The sequence below is a fragment of the Anas platyrhynchos genome, chromosome 5 (genome assembly GCF_047663525.1).
Source record: "Anas platyrhynchos isolate ZD024472 breed Pekin duck chromosome 5, IASCAAS_PekinDuck_T2T, whole genome shotgun sequence".
In the NCBI taxonomy this organism is placed as follows: domain Eukaryota; kingdom Metazoa; phylum Chordata; class Aves; order Anseriformes; family Anatidae; genus Anas; species Anas platyrhynchos.
In genome coordinates this window covers 43,827,639-43,841,176 of record NC_092591.1, presented here as the reverse complement: position 1 = coordinate 43,841,176, position 13,538 = coordinate 43,827,639, and the positions used below count along the sequence as shown (strand labels likewise).

The following is a 13,538-nucleotide window of genomic DNA, read 5'->3' as shown; positions in this document are numbered from 1 at the left end:
ACTCTTAACCCTCTTGTGAACTGACACATGCAGGGCATTTAGTCAGTGGAAATCTATAAACTTGAACAACTGTAGTATGCAGTCCACAATACTGCTAGCCGAGTGTTATAAAAAAGGTAACTAAAGGTAGCTAGAATCAATCAGACAAAGGAAGAAAGGAAATATTTAAGTTGATTGTATGAAAAGTCTCCTGACAAAATGATACATTATCCAGTGGAGTGATTTCCTGAGGGAAATGATGGAAATACCATCAAAAGAGAGCTAAAATGAATTTGACAAATAGAAATGTGCTTCAGGAAAAGTTCTGTATGTATCCTATGTCAAAGAAATGTGCTGAATACACATCTATTTCTTAGATTTCATTGGTTCTGCATCTGTATATTCTATGCATTAGAAAACCAAATACTTACTGAAGCTGAGTGTGCAAACCTGAACAAAATTATTTTCATCATTCTTAGCTAATCTTTCTAGATCCTCCCTGGTGGCAAGAAAGAATTAGGGAATCTGTTCAAATTTCTGACACATGTTTTCCGGGGGGTTTACTGCAGTGGTAAGATGCAGTACGTACTTGATCCTTAAATTAATTTGATTTTCTATTCTCTTCCAAATTAGAGTTCATTATTCCTGGCTTCCTTGCTTGATTTTACCTTTTCTAATGGCAAAAACCCTTTAATTTCATGCACATCATTATTACATCTAAAATCTATTCCAAGTAATAACAATAACTTAATGTAAAATTCCTTTTCTCAGATAATAAAGCCAAATGCAAGGTAGATCAAAGATATTACAGGACATGTGACCCCCTACAGAGAGTGAATTTTCTGTGGTTTCAGATTGTGTTGAAAGACCTCACCACAGAGAAGCAGAACCCAAACTGTTCTATGTGGTTGTCTTGCTCCTCTCTTTGTTCTTTTCCATATATTTTCTTGTTAATTTGTGATTTAAGAATAATCTGTTTTGTCATGGAATTAAAATACTCATTTAATTTTCAGAATTATGACATAGGTAATTTGGGTGGTAATTCCCATGGTTTTGAAATGGTGAATACTGAGAAAGGTTAATAGATTACTGTGTAGACTACTGTGCAGGTATGTTATTAATCTCTGCTTGACCAGTCCTGCTGCAGTTTCAACTGAAGGTCTGTCATGGAAAAATACCTGTTCACAGAACTGTTCATAAAAATTAAAACCTTTTCATTCTGCAACACTATTACAGAAGCAAAAAGGCAGTTTCTTCGTATTTAATAAACACTCAGCAAGTATGCTGAATAACAAACAAATCTCAAGAGCCAAGTGCAAGACTCACGAATACATTTGAAAGAGGGCTGAGATATATATTTTTAGAAAATTGCTACACAGCTAACTGGCTAAAATAGTTTTTACAGATGTGATGATGCATGACACTAACAGTTTTTCTTTTGTTAAGCAAAGGCAAGACTTACATGTTCGTGTTCCTATGAGCCTGTTCTGCATTACAGTAGCTTGTGTGTTTTAAAGAGATTTTTCTCCAAGGAATTGTCTTACTGTGTTAGCAGTAGAGAGAGGGTGTAAGGAAAATGAAGCAAAATAAAGGCTCTTCCCCACATGAATAATCTGTTTAGTGTGACGTGGAATTGTGTTTATCTTGTTGGATTTTAAAAGCCTTTTAATTTTTCATTTTCTGATAGCAAAGTATGGCATCTAAATCCAGAATCATTCTTTGTGATTGGAGTATCAAACACAGCTGAACTCATTTGGGCTACTGGTTAACAATAAAGATGACTTAAACTTGATTTAATTAATTTAGATTCCAATTTGATTTGAGTTAGAACTAAGCTTTGTCTATTTATAAAATAAAGGTGACATATAAATAAATGAGAGAAAATATTTTTTATTTTTGAAAATGACAATAACCATGTTTTACACCTAAGAATTATTTTTGAGATACTATTAAGAAGACATGGGATGTGACTCAGGAGAGAAACCTCTCAAATAAGAGGTGGGTGGCCATCTGTCTGTTAACTCTAGCCTAAATAACCTTTTTGATATTTTTCTTTGGTGATACCTCAAGGATAATGAGTCTAAACTTCATCCGCTGACATGGCTGCCTAAGATAAAAATTTTGGAGAATATGTATAAAATCCTCTTCTCTTTTTATTTATTTTTATTTTATTTTTATTACGTTTAAGACAAAATATTCCACATATTTTTTGGCGTTCACAGCACCATCATTTTAAAATCAAGGCTGCAATCACTTAAAATGGTAAGTATTGAGATTTCAAATTCCCACTAGATGTCACTACAGGACATCAATTGGATACAGCATCTCGGCAGGCCTCTGGAATTCTGACAGCTAGAAATGATACCTGTGGTTTTGTGTATAAAACTACTGTAACTGTTTGCACATTTAGAAAAAAAAATGTAACAATAAATTAAACTTAAAGAATAAGGTTCTTAACAAATACAGTGTCAGCCTGCTTTCTGAATACCAGGTGAGAAGAATGTACTTTCAGACTCGCTACTAGCCTCTCCCTCCTTCCTCCCCCCCCCAAAAAAAAAAACACAACAGCAATTTGAAAGTGACATACACATCCTTTCTAACAGTAAGAGAGTATAAGGTTTAAAAAACAAACAAACAAAACAAAACATAAACAACAACAATAACAAAAGCAGGAACCCAAGATTTACAATATTTTTATTGCTACTTGTTAGTTTCAGGGATACTGAATAAGTAAGGTTGTCTTGGGTTAATTAATATGGAATTTGTGTATCTTTCAGAGAACCAGCACTAGCACCGTAATATTTATTATAGAATTAGCATCTAAGTGTCTTTTTATTTAGAATTAGCTAATTAAGACTCGCAAGCACTAAATCTAATAAAAGTTCATAGAAATTGTTAGTCAAAATACTGGCAGGTAAAGGAAATATGGATCTATGTATATGGATTTTTTTTTTCTATGAAGCAGTCCCTATTTTTAAGATTAATTTTATCAGGAATGACTAAATGGAGGACTATGAATATTCATGAGTGCTTTATTTTGCATATGGTATTCAAGATTCCAAACTGGGCATTCAAATGGCACAATTTGTCTCAGTGGTCTGCAAATATGATCAAAATAGTTTTGCATTCATCAGTTGCTGCTGAATATATACATTCATTATTTAACCAGCTGTAATGTTCTTGCAGAAGTTATTTAAATAATTATTTGAGTAACACTCTGCACTTTTATTATAAATACAACATTACTGAATAGTGTTTCAATAAAAACAGTCAAATTTGGAAGTTTTCATGTTCACATAATTATTTCTGTTGTATTCTTTCACCAAGCTACGATACATGTGTAGGAAAGAGATGAACAAGGAATAAGAAAACACAAGCACTCCATATACGTATACAAAGGAATCAAACAGAAGCCAGCAACATTGAATGGGATGGAGGGAAAAATAATCTTTTCTCCTCTGAACATCTCAGGAACAGCTAAACCTTATTTATACATCTGTGTGCCCAAATACCCAGCTGGAGTAAAAGTAACCAGTAATTCTGCAGTTATATGTACCCATTAGGGCAGAGGGGAATACTGAAAATGTACTAGCAGCATGACAACAAATGTGTGTATATGAAAGGATATGGTAGAGTAAGGGAAAGAGCAAGCTATTGAATATTATTGTATGTGCACCTGAACAAGAGTAGCTGAGACAAGAATATCTTGGAAGACAAATATAAAGGACTGAAGTTCAGACTGAATTTAGTTCTTTATAAGGTGAAAAAGAAACAAAAAGGAATTACAGTTCATAACAGGGTGAGTTATGTACATTTAAGAATTAAGTAGCTCAAAAATCAGGTTTCTACAAATCTTTGCTTATATAAATGAAAGACAGAAAGTGATCTTTTGAATGAAGGCCTCCTACAGACATTAAATTATGTAGAAATTCAGGTAGATAGTTTAATAGTCTTCTGTAAGGAAACCAGGCAGATATTCAGAAAATTTCTTACGGTTTCTGGTACTGTCCTGCTGTGTGATCCTGGACATCACATGTCTGTGTGTACCTCAACTTTTCATGTCTGAAATGCTATCTTTCGGTTGAGTTCCTTGACTAAAAACATCAAGATCTGGTAGAATTAACAGATTTATGTGTTAGAACTTCCCAGAAACTGTAGTAAGTGGATCTCCTATTTTTATGCAAAATAATAGTAAATTTAAAAAAAATAAAAAACAACAACAACACTATTGACTCAAACTACTATTGTATCAGCATAATCACAGTACTTAGGGTTATATCACAGTAATATGAATCTTCCATTAAACAGAGAGTGATTTTCTTAATGTGACTTTTCCTTGGTATTTATTTTAATGGAAATACATAAAATTTAATGAAATTTAATTATGATCCAGTTGGACTTATTTGGAAGATAAGTAGTTAATATTTGGTGATAAGACATATCACTTTTCATTCACAGGTAATTGTCATCATTCTGTTCCCTCACCCATTATATTAATTTATACCAGAAATAGCTTTAGATTTCTAAAACAATGCCAGTCTAAATAACATAAAATGACTGTCTTTAAGAAACCAGAGTTATGTGTCCATGTGTGTAAATGCAAGCAAAGATAAGGAATACTAAATGGAAGTATTAGGAGTGTTGTTAAACAATATTAGTTGTTTAATATTCTATTGATGATAACTGCATATAGCACTCTTTACAACAAAGAGGAGCTGCATGTACATACTGAAGAGAAAAAAATAACTAGTTTTTAAAACATTTAACTTGGCTTCTTGCAGGAATTCTCTTAAGCATGAGAAGAACTTGTATATACACTGTGGGACTAGATTATATTATCACCTACAGTGGAAAGTTACCAGACTGTATTTTAGACTTAAATTACTTTTTAAATTAACTACCTCAAACTAAAGGAGTATTTTTAGTTGTGTATACGGAGGTTTCTAGCATCTGGGACAGTACTTTACTGTGATACTAAAGCGTCATGCACTGAAAGTACTGGTAAGAGTGAGCCCTGGAGCAGACATAGACATGTCTCAAGTACCTCTAAAAAGTATGTATGCTTACTTTTAGCAACAACAAGATATGCTATGTGATGCAAAGTTTTGATTGGAGCCTCCCAAAATGTGTGGTGTTCTCCATCTAAAGGATAGTGAACAACCATTTAAAGCCAAAACATTATGGGAACTTCTACAAGTCACTCAGTTGGTTGGCATCCAAGCTTTCTTTTTTAAGAAGCCTTCAGATGAAAGAGTTGTGAAGGAAATTGAGAAAGTGTGTTTCTATACTGAACAATGACTTTCTGAGTTACCAGAGAGGTGGAGTGATAGTTGTGAAATGTGAGATGCCCATTTTCATTTAGTAAAGAATATAAGCCCTGGAATTACAATAAATGACACTGACTCTCAGAAATGAGTTGCTATTCAGATTCCTGCAGCTGTCCCAGCTGATAGTTTCCAATTAGAATGAAATTATTTATAACCAAAATGTAGTCCAAAGTAAAAAAAAAGTTCCAGTTTTATGAGAAAAAAAGAGTAAATGAAATAGTCATATGGAGTCAGCCTGTAGGCTACATTCAGTTAACTAACTTTAAGTTCCTTACTGCTGTTATAAGAAAGAAAAGGAAGACTAACACTACATCTGACTACAGAACATATATGCCAATTTAGTAATTCCTTTCTTTTTTTTATTACTAGTGCTAATGATTACAAATTTCTGGGTCAATGAATCATTCCGTGCTGCAGATGGAAACGGAGCCCTCTTGAATTTATGAACATGGAAGGCCAATAGAATAATGTAGTTGCTGCAGGCATAACTTCTGAACAGATCACCCTCCTCTATCATCACTGCATACTGGTGTATTGAAACTCCCAATAAAATCAAAGAAAAATAGGAGGTGACAGAAGCTATGGACAATTCTTTATCTTTCTTTCCTTCCTTCCTTCCTTCCTTCCTTCCTTCCTTCCTTCCTTTGTTTTTTTTTTACAGCTGCAAGTAGTGGAACGTGATATAGATTGTAATGCATTATTTCATTATAGAAGAAGGAAGCAAAAATTGGAGAGGATAAGAGGAGTTAGAGCTGAGAGGCCTTAAAATGAAGGCTATAGATAACATCTCACAGGGAGGTTTTAGGAACGTGGATAGAGAAACTGTACCAAGATGTTGTTTTGCTTCTATCTCTATTTATTTCATACTTTTAACAGCTGAGTGCATGGGCAAGGCTTATATTTTTCATTTTATGTGTAATTTACCTTTAAATGGGTCTCCCAGCAAAAGAAAGATGTGGATCTCTTAGTGCAAGTCCAGAGGAGGGCTACAAAGATGATTAGAGGGCTGGACCACCTCTCCTGTGAAGAAACGCTGAGAGAGCTGGGGATGTTCAGACTGGAGAGGAGAAGGCTCCGGGGAGACATCATTGCAGCCTTTCAGTACTTAAAGGGAACTCATAAAAATGATGGAGAAGGACTCTTTACTTAGGTAGATAATGATAGGACAAGGGGGAATGGTCTTAAACTAAAAGAGGATAGGTTTAGACTAGACACTGAGAAGAAATTCTTCACTATAAGGATAGTGAGGCACAGGAACAGGCTGCCAAGAGAAGTTGTGGATGCCCCATCCCTGGAGGTGTTCAAAGCCGGGCTGGATGGGGCCTTGGCCAACCTGATCTAGTAGGCGGCATCCCTGCCTGTGGCAGGGGGCTTAGAGTTAGATGATATTTAAAGTCCCTTCCAACTCTATCCGTACTATAATTTTATGATTCTATGAAATGGCACCTTACAAGATTACAATAAATAATGCTAAATGTAATGTCCATTTACTAACAGTATGCTAGAGAGGCTAGAATTTGAGATATCTCTGGATTCTGTTGAATTCCACCCATTCCAACATTACCATCTGCATAGGTATGCCAGAATTTTTTCCTCCTTTGGAAAAGGCCTATTAACAATATTAAAATTTATGATATAAGTTGCTGTGACTTAAAATTTTATTTCTCCTCTAAGATATCAAAACAACCTAATAACAGGGGAGAATTTCGAAGTTAACTTCAAAAATTTAAGTGCATACTTCCTACCTCTTAGTAGAGAGCATAGAAGTATCTTTAAAAACTGAGAAAAAAAATGCTCACTTAGCTCACTTAGAAAAAAAGCTGTTTAATCAAACACAAGAGAAAATTCCTTTGGCATCTTGTTTGTTCTCTAGAAGACACTCTCAAGCAACTGCTGAATTTAATAACACTTGGTAACAGGGATCTGACTAAATCTGCCTTATATAATACCTGTGGTGATATTATTTGAGAAAGGAGTATGTGATGCTCACATGCTCTATTTTTTGCAATGTAGGTGCAGCACCTTTGCTAGAAGAGCCTAACAAGAGACAAAACATGAATATTCCACAATTGCTATGTGGAGATGAGAAATTCCAAAAGGTAAAAATTATTCTTTGACAAAAGGTATAGACTGCCCTTTTTGTCATTGTGCTTCACCTTCTGCCTACCTAAGAAAAAGAGGAAGGTAGGAGTCTATAAAATTGTTTGAGTTTGAGTCAGTAGATGTGAGCAGTCAAGGTTTTGAAAAACAGAACTTATATATGCTGTATTGATTTAAGCAGTAATACATCATCTGTTCTCCTGGCTTTACTGTAGCAAGATGTTATTTACATTTGTGATGTTGTTCTAACGAAAGCCTCCCAGAAGGCAAGTGTAATGTAAACCATAATAATAAGGAACCAAGCAAAACATTATCAAACTTATCAGTAAGCAAATAAAGCAGATTTATTTTTGCTGTTAAGAAAAAGAATCTCATCTAGTAAACTGACTGACTGATTTTCTCTATCAACACTTCTTCCATGGTTTAGTTGATATATGCAACACACAAGTTTCAACAGAACCTATGTATTGAATAGTCTATAAGCTTTGGCATGACATTATGCTGTCATATACCAAAGCTATAATTCTTATTTTCTTTGGCAGCAGCACAACATCAGTGCAAGTTTCCTTCCTCACTGACAGGACACTGTGTCCATGTTACATCTTTTATCAAGTGTTGATGACCTTAAGTATGGCAACTTCCAGGAGAGATGTGTCTGTGTGCAATCAATATGGAAAGATACTTTCTATTATAACATGACATGAGCTACACTTAAGCTAATTACTATATATTTATACACACACATATATAATTCTATTGGCTCAATGAAGCAATTGTTCAAATAAGTATGGATCAACTGTCTCATAAATCCTTGGTTAGCATAAGAATGTTAACAGAAATGTCAGTGGCATGTCAGGAGAAACACTGTAGAAAATGTTTTCATCCATTTTGCATTGTGATTATTTCCTACCTTACACCATTCAACTTTTTGCCGTCTTTCAGGGAAATCAGCAAATATCCATGTTGACCATCTGCAGACAGCACTTACTGAATGCATTTCTTCTGACAGTTTTACTTCCTTGGGAAACCAATTTTTGCACTCAAATAATGCAGTCTACAGTCTCTTCTGACTGAATTTAAGTGAAGAAGGATCCATTACCAGATAGACTTACAGTTAGTTGCAGATAAACTGTTCTTAAAGTTAACTGCTGAAGAGATTAAGTGTAACCAGTTTCCCAGACAGCTTTCTCTAGGTTGCCTGTTTATTCCTTACTCGGTCCTACATAAATTTGCTTGAGCATCTCAGGATATTTAGCATGGACTGTAGCCTTTGCAGGTAAGTAAATAGTAGTTTACCAAGATTTTCTCACAGTCTATGCAATGAATTCTTACTACTGACTGGTGGTGGTGGCACAATAAAATAAGTTGTCTGTATAAAGCTTAGACTGAGACTTGAGAAACGTTGGGTGTATTTTCATAGTTGGAGTAACTCAGGTGTAATTTGATGTGATTTTTCTTAAAAACAATAGATACATCCAAAGTATCAACGCATTCTATCATTTATTCTTCCATGGCAAATACTTTAGGAAGAAGTAATTCCACCTGGAAAAATTAAAATTCTTCCTGTTTCTTTGTGTTTGTGCAAAATTACGTGAGAAAACGTCTGAGGAACATTCTAAACTGAGGTAATTAATAACAGTCATTGATTAGAGAAAAAAATAATTCCATTATGTCCACATTCTGTCATATCTTGCTGTGTCTTGACTGATAATTCACTAAGTTTACATTACTTATGAAATCCTTATGTTCTAACACCTAATAACAGCCTTAAAAATTATGACATAACATAACCTTGTTGATTATAGTGAATCATACCAACAGAGTTGTGGGTTTGTTGAACTATTCACATATGAAAAGAGTACTAGTGACATCAAAAGCTTATTAATAATATGATATTCATGTCAGATTACTTGACTTTGTTACCTTGATTTACATAGCTGAAGGGTGAGTGGAACTATACAGTACAATTGTTGCACAATGCAATAAAATCAGGCATCATGTATATATAATTTTCGCATGTCACACCAAATGGTAACAAAGTTTTCACTCTAGAGCAAGAAAAATTGATGCTGCATCTGCCTTATCTTTCCAGCACATCACAGAAAGAATGTATTTCATTATAGATTTACATATTTTCTAGTATATTGATTTCCAATATGAGTGTATTCAGGAAGAAACTGATCTGAATTTTAGTAAGACTGTCTACAAAGACACACCTAGGATGGATAAAAATATTAAGAGAACATTGATATAATTTCACAAACATCTACAAACAAAAACACATCTTACTGCTGCATGGCATCCCTTCTCTCCAGAGTGGCACAGAGTTTGGTGTCATTGGTAAACTTTCCGAGGGGGCACTTGATCCCACTGTCCATGTCAGTGACAAACATGTTAAGCAGTGCTGATCCCAATACCAATACCCGAGGAACAGCACTCGTTACTGATCTCTACCTGGACATTAAAAAACATTGACTGCAACTCTTTGAGTGCGACCATCCAGCCAAATCCTTGAGCACTAAATGGTCCATCCATCAAATCCACATAACTCTGATTTAGAGACAAAGATATAACTGGGGACAACATCAATGCTTTGCATAAAAGCTGAGACTGACTGGCCTGAACATGGCTGTTTAAAAATTAACTCTTGCTGCTTCTCCTATTTGTCCCATTTGGAATATTTTTCTACGCTCAGGAAATAAGAATTCTTATCACATTTTATGCTTCCAGTCCCTGATGGAATTGTTACCCATAAATTTGCACAGCATACACAAAATAATGAGCCATCAACATCAGACACACATCAGAAGAGTATAACATAACAGTAGAGAAGAACGCTTGTTCATAGATGAGCGAGGCAAGTGATAAAATTTCCCTAAAACTTAAAAGACAGTTCTGCTAATATGGCACACTGAATTCTTGTGCTATTATACATACATTTAGACTTCCATTATATAGAGAGAGTTAGTGGAATTAAGGGAAGGGCAAATTCTGAATACTGCCACTTTTTCCATTGTTACCAAAGTAGAAACAGGGTTTTTTTCTCCATAACAAAACAGAAAACAGATCAGGCAGTACAAGTGCTTACATGCAAGCAGCATAATGTCAACACAAATCATTTCCTGAAACTGAAGACCAAAGTCAGCTAATATTTCTAATATATTAGTTGTTTTCCCTCCCTCCCTGTATTCCTTCCTTTCCTTCCTTCCTTCCTTCCTTCCTTTCTTCCTTCCTTCCTTTCTTCCAAATTACTTCAGAAACAATGCTACAAGCAAAATTAATCAGAGAGCAATGTCCATATGATCCATATTTCTATGATATCTCACTAAAATTGCCATTCTAAACCTGAAGTTCTTTCCTGCTACTTCAGAGTCTTACTGCCTCAGAAGCAGTGATAATTTTAACAATGATTTCTATGGTAAGATGAATATATTTTAAATAAAACAGTAAAAAACAACACCCAGGAGGCACATCCAGTCCATGGGACTACAAGATTTGTGGTCCAAGCTGGATTATTCAGCAAACCTGGCAATCCTTTTGACAAGTTATGAGATACAACAAAGGAGTTATGCTTTTGATTAGGATCCATCTCCTGCTCTCCGAAGTTCTGAGATTAAATAAATGACCATATTATTTTTCGAGAAAAGTGTTAAGGACACGTAGATCTAAATTTTGGCAGTGGTAAAGCATCCACTCAAAAATTTGAATTCAGTGAAATTGATCTCACTTGTGAATTTTTTTGCATTTCATTTTGCACAAATTTCTATATATTTTTGATTGACATGGAAAAAGTTTTTTGTACTTTGTGCTTATGTCTTAAATTTGTTAATGTTCATGTTGTTCCTTATGTTATTTGTCTCCTGCCACTTAGATGTTGATGCATTTCAATGTTTCTGCTCCTGTACAGCTTGCAAACATTTTGACGAAAGCAATCCTGACGAGAGAAGCTATACACTAGTAAATGTCAAGTATTTATAAAGAACAGCTCAATATCTCTGCTCTCTGACTTTAATTATGGTTCAGAATCAGATGGTATTTTATAAGGACTCTGAAAAAAGCAGAATATGCCAATCTCTGTATCCGACAGAATGCAACTATTCCCACTTCCAGTGGCAGAATCCATTATCCTCTGGGTTGTATGCTTTAAACTAACTGGTTTTTTTTGTTGTCTTTTTTTGTTTATTTGTTTGTTTTGTTCTTAGTTTTTTTAATTATGCTGTTTAGAAAGACCTTAAATCTTCGTGTTTTAACAGTAAAGGTATCTTCTTTTCTCTCATTTGATTTCTGTAACCAGGATAAACACAACTTTAGGTTTTCACATGAGGTTTGGATAGCAAGGACAGCTCAGTCACATGTGGACAACTTGGTGACATGTTGGTCCATAGCTTCAGCATTGTGATGTTTAATAGTGAGCACTCTTCCATACACAACTTAATCACGCATCAGGAAATGAATTTTTAAAAATTCCTTGAAAATCTGCAGTCTGCTTTGTCATTTTTTTGCAATGAAACCCTTACCTAACAAGTTATGCTGACTTGACATACACTTGCCGAGGCAATCGGCTCGAGGGCAGGCGCGTTCTGCAGCGGAGCAGGGGATCGGACAGGCAGGGCTAATTCTTCCGGCACCGAGCCCACTCGAGGGAGCCGCCAGGACCCGGCAGCCCTCGCGAGGGAGGGGAACGAGGCGAGAACGAGGCGTAGGCGGAGCCAGCAGCGCCCCCTCATGAACTGCCCTTAGGGAGCGCGGGGACCAGGACGGGCAAACAGGGCGTGGCGCGTCAGAAGGGAGTGGCGCGGCAGTTAGCGCGGCAGTTCGCACAGGCAGGGCAAGCGGGAACGGCAGAGCGCTCCCCCCCGGCCATACGAACACCTCCTCTAACGGTGGACTACCGCTAGCTCAGTTGCAATGCAGTACACCAGGCACAGCGCTCCCTCCAGGAAGTCTGTACACACCCAGACCGACTGCCTGCTCAAAACTGAGGCAGTTCAGGTCTCCGGGTGCAGGGAGTGCCTGAGCCTGTTGCTACCACCTGCGGGGGGCAGAGACACTGTGTGCGTGAGGTGCGCGCAGGTGGATGACCTGGTCCGCCTCGTGGCAGAACTCAAGGAGGAGGTCGAGAGGTTGAGGGATATCAGGGAGTGTGAGCGGGAGACAGACTTGTGGAGCGACTCCCTGCGCAGCCTGAAGGACAGGTGCCGGGGTGAGACACCCCAGATGGGGGTGGACCCCCAGCCCTGTTGCTGTCGGGCAGAGGGAGAGGACCTAGGACTTGAGGAGGAATGGAAACAGGTCCATGCTCGACATTGCAGGCAATGTCCTCCCTACCAGCCCCACCTTCCCAGGTGCCCTTACACAACAGGTTTGAGGCCCTGGAGCTTGAGAGGCCGGTAGCTGAGGAAGAGGTAGAAAGTCTACCCAGGAGGATGCCTAGGGCGAGGAAGTCGACTCCACGCCTCAGGACTGCCTCCACCAAGACACAAAGAAGAGTGATTGTTATGGGCGACTCCCTTCTCAGGGGAACAGAGGGACCTATTTGTCAGCCTGACCCTACCCGTAGGGAAGTCTGCTGCCTCCCTGGGGCCAGGGTCATGGACATTGCCAGAAAGCTTCCCATCCTGGTTCATCCCTCTGACTATTATCCTCTTTTAATAGTCCAGGCTGGCAGTGATGACATTGAAGAGAGAAGCCTGAAGACCATCAAACGGGACTTTAGGGGACTGGGACGGTTAGTGGATGGAGCAGGAGCACAGGTGGTGTATTCGTCCATCCCTACGGTGGCAGGGAGGCGTACAGAGAGGACACAGAAAGCCCACCTGATAAACACGTGGCTCATAGACTGGTGCCAACACAAAAATTTTGGTTTTTTTTTTGACCATGGAGCACTTTACTCGGCACCCGGCCTGATGGCCGCAGATGGGTCCCTATCTCTAAGGAGAAAACGGATCCTGGGCCAGGAGCTGGCAGGGCTCATTGAGAGGACTTTAAACTAGGTGATAAGGGGGACAGGGCTGAAACAAGGCTTGTTAGAGCTGTGCTAGGGGGAACAACGGCAAGGCTGGAAGAGAAGGCAATGGCCCAATTGAAGTGCATCTACACTAATGCATGCAGCATAAGTAACAAACAGGATGA

The 13,538-nt window shown here is 37.5% G+C and overlaps 1 long non-coding RNA gene across 1 annotated transcript in view; it reads right to left on the bottom strand.

Annotated features, from left to right (window-relative positions):
- The window catches only part of LOC106017429 (uncharacterized), a 149,918-nt gene extending 137,840 nt beyond the window's left edge, over positions 1–12,078 (bottom strand). Inside the window, exon 1 of the long non-coding RNA XR_011809752.1 lies at positions 11,924–12,078. This is a non-coding gene — a long non-coding RNA (uncharacterized lncRNA). The remainder of the gene's footprint in view (positions 1–11,923) is intronic.
- Positions 12,079–13,538: the final 1,460 nt, after the last annotated feature.